Consider the following 14,319-nt stretch of genomic DNA (forward strand, 5'->3'; position numbering starts at 1 on the left):
TCCTTTTAATTTTTAATCCCCTGCCGCAAGAAGCAAGGTATACTATATATATTATACTATATCTAATACATAAAATTCTCGTGTCACGGTGTGTGTAATTGAACTCATCTGAAACGGCTCGACCGATTTTCGTGTATCTTAGCAAACATATCGGTTAGGGTGGAGAGTCGGACAACATCTACTTTTTATATTTATAAGAGGACTAGCTGTTGCCCGCGACTTCGTCCGCGTGGACTTCAGTTTATAGCGCGCGGTGTCAATAAAATTGGTGTCAAAAGCTTTTTAAAACCCTGGTACCCCTTCAATCAAAATACCCAAAACAGCCGTGTAGTGTGCACATAATATGATTTTTTTTTAATTAAACTTTTTTATACCTTTTAAAGCTTATTTAGCTTTACACAACTTAGCTGCATAATGCATTACACAACTTTAGCTTTGCCCAATAGCCAATACCCATAGGCCATTAAACTATTTAGGGCGGATTCGACCAAACTGGAGTAAAATTTTACTCGAGTATAACTGTCTCCTAATCTAAGAGTAAGCTGGTTTTGCGTTTTTCCAACTTTTAATCCAAGAATGAGGTAACGGGAGTAAATAATTAAACGGGCTATTTTGGTGCAATAAATATTAAACTGAGAATAGTTGCTGAGAACTGAGAATAACAGGGTTCACCTGTCACGGTCGGTGTCATTGTGAACTATAATTGATATTTTATTTCATACTCTTTGAGTAACTCGGTAAAATGCAAACGATAATAGCCTAGAGTAAATTAAAGGAGTAAAATTATTCTCATGATAGTTATACTGGTGTAACTTCAAGTTTGGTCGAATCGGGCCTTAGTATTTATTAGTGGTAGACAGTTGTTTCTGATCTCTATGTTGGTACGTGAGTTATTTAATAACATGTATAACAATCGAAAGAATCGAAAATATTAACTCAACATGGTACCACCTCTTATAGGAATGCATATGAGCAAGCGATAGCGCGATCTAGGCGACTCTTGGCGCCATCTATTCCAGTTTTTGGAACTAACTTAATTTGAACAAATTTACGCATAAACACCCCCTTACAACCCCTTTTTCCACTAAGAAGTAGCCTATGTCCTTTCTCAGGCTTTAGACTATCTGTGTACAACATTTCATTACAATCGGTTCAGTAGTTTTGGAGCTGTTGTTTTTGAATTTGATATCTAATCTAAGTTGGTAGGTGAGTTCTTAGTTAATGACGTGTAAAACAATCGAAAGAATCGAAAATATTAACTCAACATGGTACCACCTCTTATAGAAATACGCATGAGCAAGCAATATAGCGCGATCTAGGGGACTCTTGGTGCCATCTATTTTAAGTTTTTGGAACTAACTTAATTTGACCAAATTTACGCATTTTCATCCCCTTACAACCCCCTTTTCCAGTTAAAAGTAGCCTATGTCCTTTCTCAGGCTTTAGACTATCTGTGTACAACATTTCATTACAATCGGTTCAGTAGTTTTGGCGTGAAAGCGAGACAGACAAACAGACAGACAGAGATACTTTCGCATTTATAATATTAGTATAGATAATATTCTAAAGTATTAAAAACTATAAACAAAAACATACTAACTAATAAGTATGATTAGTTCTGTTACAATAAAGTAAAAATTAAAACGCCATCTGTTGAATCGTATTAGAACTAAAATGTTCGTATTAGAAAATATTGCATCGATATATTTCTGGATTTTTTATAATATTATACATAAAATATGTTTAAGATTTTTGAAATTTTATTTTAATACACATTCAAGACCCAGGAACATTGATAACTTTTTGTTCCGCCTGCGGGACTCGAACCCAGGACCCCGGGATGAGCGCTGGCCACGCGCAATGCGAATTCATTTTCATCGATATTTTCATGGAAATAAGATATTTTCCCACATCAAAATGTAGCCTATGTCCTTTCTCAGACTCTAGAATAACTGTGTACAAAATTTCATTGCAATCGGTTCAGTAGTTTTGGCGTGAAAGCAAGACAGACAGACAGACAGACAGACAGAGATACTTTCGCATTTATAATATTATATATGGATATATGGATATATGGATATATGGATAGTATTGATTAGAAATGCAGTAGGAGTTCTATAAGATAAGATAGATTGATTATTATTATACCAAGTGATTAAATTATTAAACATAATATTCTAACGTATTAAAAACTATAAACAAAAACATAGTAACTAATAAGTATGATTAGTTCTATGTTACAATAAAGTAAAATATAAAGCGCCATCTGTTGAATCGTAATAGAACTAAAATGTTCGTATTAGAAATTGCATCGATATATTTCTGGATTTTTTATAATATTATACATAAAATATGTTTAAGATTTTTGAAATTTTATTTTAATACACATCCAAGACCCAGGAAAATTGAAAACTTTTTGTTCCGCCTGCGGGACTCGAACCCAGGACCCCCGGGATGAGCGCTGGCCACGCGCAATGCGAATTCATTTTCATCGATATTTTCATGGAAATAAGATATTTTCCCACATCAAAATGTAGCCTATGTCCTTTCTCAGACTCTAGAATAACTGTGTACAAAATTTCATTGCAATCGGTTCATTAGTTTTGGCGTGAAAGCAAGACAGACAGACAGACAGACAGACAGACAGACAGAGATACTTTCGCATTTATAATATTAGTATGGATTTGTTGAATAAATAATAGTAAATTATTTCAACTCTAGACTGACGGCGATTATTGTTTGTGCGACGGGATAGCGATGGACGTTGCCATGGTGACATACTTATTTAGTCACTTCAATAAATTAATATGGGCGAAATACTTTATAATATGGCAAAACAACATTTGCCGGGACAGCTAATCATTATCTTATATATAAAATTCTCGTGTCACAATGTTAGGCCGCGTACTCCTGCGAAACGGCTTTACTGATTTTAACTAAATTTTATATGCATATTCAGTGGGTCTGAGAATCGGCTACTGGGTACTTTTTATATTGATAAATTGAAAATAATATGGGTGAAATACTTTATATGGCAAAACAACGTTTGCCGGAAAAGCTAGCGTAGGTACAATATTTAACTACTAGATAACGCATCGACTCCGTCGCGCCAAAATTTATTAATCGTCCGGGAACCGTACGTTTTCCTAAATCCTTTTCCGGGACTGGTAACAGAGATAGACACACATACATACATACAGACAGAAACACAGACAGATGTTTTTGGTACATAAAAAAGTTTCTCCTCAAGACGATAAAATTTTATGACCACATTATCTTTTTGTCTTTGTGCAAATTTTTATTATTAATCTGGCACCGTAGTAATGTATGTTATACGAGATGTTAGTGTAATCACCGTTATCCTTGAAACCATCAAATGAGCCCGTCAAACTGAACAACTTTTTACTATGAGAACAATGCTGGGAATTCTAAAAAAATGCCATCTTCATACCCATACAAATTGCCGATCCGGGAATCCGTATGGGTATGAATACGGCATTTTTATCATACAAGGATAATGGTGTTTACACTAATACGCTGTATTTAAATGAGATCTTTTCTCAAAGCTAAATATACCATACTAAGGATTCCAGTTATAGTAATTGAAATCACAAAAATATAATATGTTCTTCCTTAGAATATTTCCAGTAATATGATTGCTTGACACAATCTTTGTTATATTTTAATCTTGATTTAAAGTTAAGACAAAGAAAATCTAGACAACCATTAAAGCAAATGGCGAGATTTAATAACAATTATTCTTACTGGAATTAAAACTACATTATAGCAAAAATTCGGGCGTTGAGGTAAAGAAGAATTAAAGTAGATTTTTTAAATCTCATTAATTATAAAAATAGCCAGTTAAGAGCCTCTTAAATACTTGAGTAGCTTACTTCAACCACGTCTACGAAAACTCGTAGACGCTCTACGAAAGCGTAGCACCTCTACGCCACGTAGCAGTGCTACGCAGAAAGTTTATTTTTTTTCAAAATTTTATTGTTTTTTTTATATTAAGTAGGGGTCTACACTAAGAGGGCGACTAACTCAAAAAATCAAACATCACCCTTCTCTCTTCACACTCACGCCCGTCTTTCATATGCCAGGTGAAAAAGGACGACGCGGAATCATCGCCAAGTTAGTTTTTTCTTAATAACTCGATAAATATACAACATTTTAGAAATCCGCCAGGTCAGTGTCTCAATGATAGAATTTTATACAATGTGTTAAACAATTAAATTACGTTTATGCATGGTTATGGAAATATATGAGAAATTTGTGAAAATTAGATGCATCTTTGTGATATTTTCTATCGAGAAAATTTTAAGATATCGTGTTTTCGCTAAGATCAAATTCTTGGAAATAAAATCTATGTTTAGAAAATTAAACAATTCACCGGCAGCATTCGCTTGTAATGTAACGTTACAGAGTCGAGCATTACATCAGTGAGGGAGGAGAACCGAGTATTACAATGCGCACCTTGTAATGATACAATGTGTAATATCTTGATACAACTTGTAACATCAATGCTACGTGACAGTAAAATCAACACGCGAATGCTCCTGGTGAGGGAGCACCTTTAGTAATTATTGTATCTAGAAACAAATATGTTTTCTACATACAATAAATCTCGTTTGTGTGTTTATAAATACTTGTTACTAGTAGTTAAGAGTACATCCCGCGGTAACCGTGCATTTTCGGCGATAAAACTATTCTGTTTTTTCCTCATCTGATGTCTAGATGCAAAATGTTATCAAAATCAGCCATGCAGCAAAGAGCCTTATCATAAAATAATACTGGACGTTCTCAGCGGCTCCGTAAATAAGGAATTCCGTAGAAACCCCCAAAAAAGTTTATGTCCTTTCTCGTGATCCACTCTATGCTTATGCTAAATTTTATCAAAATCGGCCTAATAGCTTCTTAGCCTATTTGCTAACAATCAAAGTTTTCTCTATATTATTAGTTTAGAATAACATTTCCTCGTCAAGTTATATGCAAGTACCCCAAAACCCATCAAACAAAAAAAGTTATGTCGTGTATCGAATAAATAACGACGCATTCGTGTCGAGGAGTTATAACGAGTTACCGAGTTCTCGATAAGATAAAATATGCCGGTTGCGGCCACAAACGAATTTGCATGTTTCGATGGAAAATTCTTAATATTTTGTTGTTCGAGACCAAATAGGAAGTATGAACAGCTTCTACGATACGAAAAAAAGTTACCCTTTCAGCACTGCCACTTTTACAGCGAACTCTATATAAGGGAAAAATATACACCTTAACGTATTATCACTTAGTTTTATTAAATTACGTCCTGTTTAGATGACTATTAATGCCCGGTTCCTATATCTAACGAATCGTCACTGTACATCAGCTACCAAACGTTTTTCACTTACGGGTAACGAACCGTTAAAGGCGTTTCACAAAGTTATTTTAGCTTCTACCTGCTACGAACAGTCGTTAGTAACGCGCTAACCGAAGCCCTCCCGACGGTAATACTGCGTTTTGATATTAAAGACCTACTCATTTCAAATTTATGGTAACCAATGTTTATTACCGGCTTGATCACATAATAATCACTTAAATAATCCGCGTTTTATTTAATTTGCTTTGTTACGATGAAGAAAAAAAACATTTTAGTAGAAAATGTAGTTTTACCAAGTTTTACCCATTATTGCCGAAGAGAACAAAACGCAAAATACCTATTTTAAACTGTGATCATTGATTTGACATTTAAAATAATATTTAAAATTAAAATTTAAAATGCTTAAAATAATGTAAAACTAAAATTAATAAATAAATTAACATATCCCTACTTGATCACAGTAGGTTAACCAAATTTGGAAAAAAGTATAGTACTAAGTGTTTATTCAATTAGTAAGTATAAACAAAAATAATGTTACTTGATTAGTTTTTTGTAAATTAAATTTTTTTGCAAAATGACCCGGATAAGGCGAATTTGACTCTCTTTAAAAAAAAATACAAAGAATATCGATCTCGGAGTTTTACTCTAATGTTTATATAGCTATCAACTATAATATTTTGAAAGAAAAACAAGGTGGAACAAAATTGAGGTTTTTATCACACTGTGCATCGTAAGTAGGTTCCTTTCCAGGCACCAAAAGTAAAATAATTTTGATCATTCTATTTTTAAGCAACAAATTAAAACAGTCACTACATACATACCTGCAGGTTCCCTTCACTTTTAAGTAAGGGTATATTATATTTTCAGCAAGTAAGCTTTCAACGCACGGTTTATCTAGTCGAAATCTAAGCTAAAAATCTGAATGATCCTATGATTGTTACCACTATTTTCGTCGGAATCAGATCCATTCCAGTCTGATAAAATTTCTAGATGACTAAGATTAGTCTGATCACTGTCTGAATGAGACATAATGAGTATTTCTCACAATATTAAAGAACACAACAACGTTCAACCGCCTGATTTCGCGCGGTATGTAAACAACTAACGTCTAGTAAACTTGGACGTAACAAAATAATTTATAGAAACGCCACATGCTTCCATGCCCATACAATAACCTAACGGTCCGTTATAAAAGCCCTCCCTACCGCCTACCATCCGCAGGTACCAAGCATACGGTAACTTTGCTTACGAAACGTTTTTTATAGAAACACTTTCGGGTTACGCCTCGCCCTCGAATCTACCATCCGTAAGCAAAACGATTCGTTTTGTATATATTGGAACCGGGCAAAAGTCATCTAAACAGGACGTAGACTGATATTATTAACAAAATAATAAAAAGTCAAATCCTAAAATTGAATTCTGTAGCCAAGTATCATTGTCACATCAGCCTATTTTTCCAGTGGCACTCGTGCCTAATTGGGTAATTGTAGTGCTGGCTTTCCCAGTAATTGTTTAGCTAGGGTTGCAACAAGCGAAAAAAAATACTAACAAAAATGTCAATATTACTCTTTTACTTAACATTTGAGTACTTAGAATTATTATGATGATTATATAGCTTTGTATCTTTCTTGTATAAGAAAATATATAAGATATAGACAAATATATTGTTAGATATTTTCTGACAAGTGCCAGCCCTACGAGGGTTGCTCAGGGGCTGCGCAATAATGGCATGTAGATATTAGCATGTTAAATTAATGATTTGGATGTACAGCTAGGACATGGGTAGGCAGGGTAGACTATGTTAGGTCTGAACCTAATTATTGTTATTCTCGTATTAGGAGTTGTATTGTATTGTTATACATAATATTATTATATAATTATACTAGGTGACCCGGTGAACTTCGTTTTACTTTCCTCCTACTATGAACCTTTTCTGGACTTCCACAAATATTTTAAGCACAAAATTAGCCAAATTGGTTTATCCGTTTTCGAGCGAGACTAAAAAAATTGAGAATACATTTTTATTTCAGATTGATTTGGATATAACTTTAATAATTAATATATTAAATAAAATTATTGTATCGCGGTATGTGTTGTTAACGCCTCCGTGCTTCAGTAGTTCAGAACATGGCTCTTGACTCGGAGGTCGTGGGTTCGATTCCCGCGTTGGAAACATGTTACTTCCTAGTTTGTATAGGATAATGCAGGCTGATCACCTGATTGTCTGATAAGTAAGATGATCCATGCGTCGGATGGGAATGTAAAAAGTCGGTCCTGCGCCTGAGCTCTCGCCAGTCGTGTCGGTGTTCCGTCCCACTGGGTTATGAGAGTAAAGGAATAGAAAGTGCTCTTATGTACTGCGCATACACTTGGGCACTATAAAATTACTCCTGCGTATGGTTTTAATGAAACCGGACACCGTCACCGAAACCGATGTGGAAGTTATTATTAATTATTATAACGATGCTGGACTTTGATGAAATTTTGACATTATGATATAATCGACAACTCTAACACTTATACTACTTCTGTCTTAAATAAATTGCCATTTCTGTGGGATAGTCAGGTTTTCTAGTGTTAAAAATAAGTTGAAGTTAAAAGAAAGTTCAAATTTAAAACTTACCGTGGAAGTTAATAATTTATGTTAAAAACTTGATGACGGGGGTTGCGGGCACACATACAAAATCTGTTGCATACGCATTATTATATATACTAATGTGCTTATTAAAAATAAATATTAATAGCTTGTTAAAAAAAGAGTAGACGTTGTGCACAATTCTAAAAAACATTTTTAAATCGAGATAAAAATGTGTAAGGTTTTCTGTGACAAAGAAAAAAAAAACCGCCTTCTGTGCGTGATTAAGTTTAGAAAATTTTGTACTGCGTCTACTCTTTCTTGACTTACTGTGTGTCATTGATTAGATTCTCCCAGACTCCATTATAGACATGATTGCGGCATAAGGCTTCCACCCCACCCCCATATGGGGCAAAAGGCACCCCTAAAGCCCCATCGTGGAATTGGTTTTAGCTCTTTTAATTTAAGAATAATCGGTTAAGTTAAGGGGGTAAAGATTAATGTTAAAAATAGGACTAACAGAAATTCGCTGCCCTGAAATTATTTTATTTCGCAGAAACTGTACTTTTCCGAAACTAATACAAAAAAAAAAAAACTTGAAAAGTGTTAAGGGACTCCCGAATGGAAAGAAGTTATTTCTTATGTTCAAAAAGCCTGTGTACATATACATTTAAAAAAATATTAAAAAAAACGCCTCCTATTGACGCCCAGGAACACTAACAACGAGTCAGTTTATTCTCAAGAAACGCCATCTAATTGACGCACAAGAGTATTCCTGTGCGTCAATTAGATGGCATCCCGTGGCGGCGTGGCGATGGCGTGGCGTATTAACTGGAAATTGTTTTACTCTGCAGTAACTGTACATTTTCCCGTGTCCTTTCCAAGGCCAAAGTAGGCACATGCAAAATTTATCCAATTCTTGAAATTTATCGAATTTCAAGAATTGGATAAATTTGTATTTATATATATATATAATATATATATATATATATATATATATATATATATATATATATATATATATATATATATATATATATATATATATATATACATATATATATATACATATATATATATATATATATATATATATATATATATATATATATATATATATATATATATATATATATATATATATATATATATATATATATATATATATATATATATATATATATTATATACAAGAATTGCTCGTTTAAAGATATAAGATGTAATGGTTATGAAATGATTACCTTTACTAAATTAATTTAGTTTCAACTTTTGTACACAAGCTTTACAATATCTTCTTAACGCCGCACTGTAGCAAGATTTTCAATTAACCAAAGTAAAATATTGCTACGGTGTTTTTATTTTTCTTTTTATTCCTTGCCTGTCATTATTTATGAAACAAAACACCAATTTCGCAAAAAAACAAACAAATGGAAAAAGTTGTCGACAGTTTTTCCACAAATCACGTGACGATGAAAAGATTCAAAATGGCGGAAAACGGTGCTTATTACGTTGGTTTGTGTAGACGAGCTGCTGCAGTTTATGTCGAAAAATTATTGTCGCTTAGGTTTGGCCCGACTAGCTATAAATTATAACGTTTATAACAACTTTATCAATCCACCTTTACTTGTAGTGCGTCTGCTCTGCATCTTTTCAGAGTAGACAGAACAAAGGTCTTATGATACAGAATTATTCCGAAGTCTAGATCCGCCTTGAAACTCAAGACGTCTTAGATGACATGAGATAGCCGTAAGCCTATTATAATACTGAGCAGACCACTCAAGACCAGTAATACTGTTGTCAGCATAGATTAGATATAATACAGATGCTAGTTCTAGCAATATAATTTGGATTAGATATCTATGTCCATACTATTATTAAAAATGCGAAATTGTGTATGTCTGTCTGTTACCTCTTCACGCTTAAACAGCTGAACCGATTTTGCTGAAATATGGCATGGATATACCTCGAGTTCCGGGAAAGGACATAGGATACTTTCATCCCGGAAAAATGTACGGTTCTGGCGCTATAAACAAATTTTGACAGAACGGAGTTTCGGAAGTCTTCTATTATAATAATAAACTAGAGTCTACATGACGTCCTTTGCGCTAAGAGATAGGTACATAATAAAAAAATCGGCCAAGTACGAGTTGGACTCGCACACGAAGGGTTCTCTACCGATATTATATTATTAAAGTACAAATTAATACAAATGAGTACTTTGTGAATATTTCAAGTGCCTGAGTGTGCTACTATTAATATCAACCAAAAAACAGAAAAAAATCACGTTTGTTATATGGGGGCCCTTAAATATTTAATTTATTTTGTTTTTAGTATTTGTTGTTATAGCGGCAACAGATATACACAATCTGTGAAAATTTCAGAAGTCTAGCTATTGCGGTTTTTGAGATACAGCCTGGAGACGGACAGTCAGATGGACAGACGGACAGATATCGAAGTATCAGTAATAGGGTCCCGTTTTTACCCTTTGGGTACGGAACCCTAATAAAATATATTCTGTTAGGTGTCCTCTGTTGAACACAGATTCTCAGAAAACAATATCAAAATGTGAAAATATTTTGTTATTGACCTTGGTCCTTCGTGCAGACTGGCGCTTATGAAGTACGTGTATGAAATTCTTGGCTACACTACTTTTATTGTGTACTACGCCTCCGTAGTCCAGTGGTTAGGAGCGTGGCTCTTGACTCCGAGGTCGTGAATTCGATTCCCGCGTTTCCAAGTTTGGTTAGGACAATGCGGGCTGATCACCTGATTGTCTGACAAGTAAGATGATCCATGCGTCGGATGGGCATGTAAAAAGTCGGTCCTGCGCCTAGTCTCTCGCCAGTCGTGTCGGTCTTCCGTCCCACTAACGAAAACAGGAATGCTCTTGTATACTGCGCACACACTTGGGCACTATAAAATTACTCCTACGTAGCTGGCCTGGTTTCAATTAAGCCGGCCACCGTCACTGAAACCGGTGTGGGAGTTATATTTTTATTTATGTGTACTATATTATCACACATAATCATACTTATATTATAAATGCGAAAGTGTGTCTGTCTATTTGTAAAGAAAAGTTTAGCCAATAAGGTAAATGACTAGTAGACTGGACAGTACCAGTCATTGGAAAAAGCACAAAAACACCATATTTATTACTTAATGTTGCTTTAAAAATTTCCTGTTTTTAAAGTAAAAGAACGCCTGTTTTTAAAGAAAAACAGTCAGTTGTTTAAAGCAACATTGATAAATATGGTGTTTTTTGTGCTTTTTCCAATGACTAGTACTGTCCAATCTACTAGTCATTTACCCTACATAAAATAGTAGTTGTTTTTCGTGCACGTAAAAAAAAACAAGATTTGTTTGTAGTCTCATTAGGTTTTTGAATGATAATAATTATTCGACTTCAAATAAAGGAGGTTCTAAATTCGACCCGCATGTATGTAAGTATGTAAAATTTCCAGAACTGCCAAGTTTTCGCATAATATTATTTTGTCTATGATATAGACATAATATTATGCGAAAACTAATAGCTATGTCCTCCACACTGTGCACTTTCATCTTCAATTTTCGACATTAACTTTCATATTGGCGCATTCAATAATTGAATGCGTCAAGGAACGCAACGCCAATATCGTCATTTTTGAAGTTTTAGATACGGCCAGAGGGCATGCGTCGCGAGCATGCCTCACGTTCGCCGTTGACTGCGCTATAACGCATGCTCTTGACGAACAGAAAACGGCACAGTGTGGACAAAGCTAATTTAATACTTTAATGCGTCTGAAAAAAGCCAAATTCCAGAGTGTATTTATGTAGTTTTTATAATGTCTCCAGAACTACGTGTCTAAAGTAACTCTTTTTTATTGTACTTGGTACTTAGGGAATACTGCAAGTTTCATAAAAATCGGTTTAGTAGTTTTTTAGATAGGCAATTTTAAGTACAATTTTGAAGTTTTTTTTGAAAAAATTACTTGTTTTCAATATTATTTTATAAGACAAAGTTCGTAAAGTTGCGTTGTAAACGCTTAAACAGATGAATTATTTAACTAAATATTTGGCTAAAAGGCGAAATCTTCAATATCTTGAATTAAATAAATAGAGAATTTAGTAATAACCTGCATGCCTTAGGGAGGAATTCTGACTGTGGTGCCGAAATATTTCAACACCAAGAATATTTAGTAATTTAATAGGACATAGATGCTAAGGAAATTGAATTTGACGACCTCTGTGGCTCAGTGGTAGAGCGCGTTGGCAGCTCCTGCCGGGGGTCGCGGGTTTGAATCCTACCGACGGAACAAAAAGGTTTTCAAAGTTCCTGGGTCATGGATGTGTATTAAATATATGTATAATATAATAAATATCCTAAAAATATATGTAAATTATAAAATTATTAAATATATTTCCGTTGTCTGGTACCCGTAACACAAGTCCTTCAGGTACTTAGCACTGGGCCAGACTGACGTGGTGTGAAGCGTCCATAGATTTTATCATAAAAAAAACATAATGTTATCTGTCTGTCTGTCAGTCTGTCTGTCTGTCCGTCCGTCTGTAATCCGTATGTCACAGCCACTTTTCTCCGAAACTATAAGAGTTATACTATTGAAACTTGGAAAGTAGAACATAGTCTGTAAACCGCTTTAAGATTTTGATACAAAAATGGAAAAATTATTAAAAATTTTAGGGGTCCCCATAGATAGGTACAACTGAAACAAAAAAAAAACCAATGTGTCCCCCCCTCTAACTTCTAAAGTAGGGGCATGATAAGTCTAAAAAAATATATGATGTACATTACTATTAAAACTACCAACGATTATTTTTCCGACCCAAATATCGACCAATAGAATTGCACCATTCGACGTCACGTGGTACAACCTACATGGTATTATAGGTACTGATAATTTTTTGAAAATTTTCTCTGGTAGTTGCTATATATAAAAAACAAATTCTAATTCTATTGGCCGACATTTGGGACGGAAAAATAATCCCCCGAATACCACACGAGCTTCAAAATTATCTGGCATTTCCTTGCTCAAGCTCTTGTGGTATTATAAGTGAAAATTGGTTTGAACGAGATCTAGCAAGTAGTTTTTTTATACCTCATAAATAGTTAAGCTTAATTCAACTTTCATTGAATCAACTGAAATATAAAAATAAATCAAAAATCTTTTAAGTTCATAAAAATAAACCTGCTGCTGCGGAACTCTTCATGGGCAAGTCCAACTCGCACTTGGCCGATTTTTTCGAGTTTAATGCTGCCACTCGAGTTATCGTGCCTAAAATGTATTTCATTTTTGAAGGATGATAAAAAAACAACCTTTATTACTATATTTTCGGGGAGTTGGATGAGTGATGACTAAAAGATGAGTCAAAGCTATTTTTGGTTCGGCCAAGCTCCTATCTAATATACTTATTGCACCCTTCAAAGAAACGATATAATAAAATATAATAAATATTTATAATGTCGTGTAGATGACGCCCGCAACTCCGTTGCGCCAAAATTCGTTTGTCGCGCGGGAACCGTACATTCTTCCGGGATAAAAAGTATCCTATGTCCTTCCCCGGGATTCAAAGTATCTCCCAGCAAAATCGGTTCAGCGGTTTGGGCGTGAAGAGGTAACAGACAGAACGGCATAGTTTCGGTCACGCTGTCATTTACTTAGTGTCTAAACACTAGGGGCGAAAATACGCGGTCGAAGTTCGGCATGATTATACGCCAGCAATGCGCTACGCATAAGATATTATGGCGTATTTTCGGCGTGTGTTAAGTGTTTAGACACATTACTTGTGATGTAGCTGCCAAATCCAACCTAAAAATAAAAATGGGTCGCATCGCCTCAAATGAATTATTTAGCAGAATCATTGTACGCAGCAAAATTTCATTCCCGCTAGGCCAGTGGTACTCAATATTTTCTTGTAGGGGCCACAAACACGTTTTGTTTTAGGCGTTGCGAGCCGCAGCCAAAAATTTTTTTCGTTTAATTTAAAGTTCTTTACGACGGTAGGCGTGAAATTAAAAATGGTTTTATTTATTTATATTTATTTTATTTTATTTAAAGAACTTCATGCACATAAAAGTACAAAGGTGGACTTAATGCCTAATGGCATTATCTACCAGTCAACCTTTGGGCGGTACAAGAACAAAATTGTGTAGGTGCCAGTCAAGTTACAAAAAAAAAGAAATACTTATACTTAACTTATCAAATAAATTATACTTATCAACGTATACTTATCAAATAAATAATTATTGCATATTATACTATACTTTAAATAAAATACATACCATAAACAAGTTTTACTTCACGCGGGCCGCGTCCCAGTGGGTCGCATGCGACCCGCGGGCTGCAGGTTGAGTATAGCTGCGCAGAAAAAGCCCGCATTATCGAAG

At 34.5% G+C, this 14,319-nt stretch overlaps 1 long non-coding RNA gene across 1 annotated transcript; it reads left to right on the plus strand.

The window, feature by feature from the left end:
- Window positions 1–4,448: 4,448 nt before the first annotated feature.
- On the plus strand, window positions 4,449–11,692 carry LOC121737643. The gene is made up of 3 exons (XR_006037170.1): window positions 4,449–4,579; window positions 7,508–7,514; window positions 11,682–11,692. It is a non-coding gene; the product is annotated as an uncharacterized LOC121737643 (long non-coding RNA).
- Window positions 11,693–14,319: the final 2,627 nt, after the last annotated feature.

The sequence above is a fragment of the Aricia agestis genome, chromosome 21, assembly GCF_905147365.1.
Source record: "Aricia agestis chromosome 21, ilAriAges1.1, whole genome shotgun sequence".
NCBI classification, from domain to species: Eukaryota; Metazoa; Arthropoda; class Insecta; order Lepidoptera; family Lycaenidae; genus Aricia; species Aricia agestis.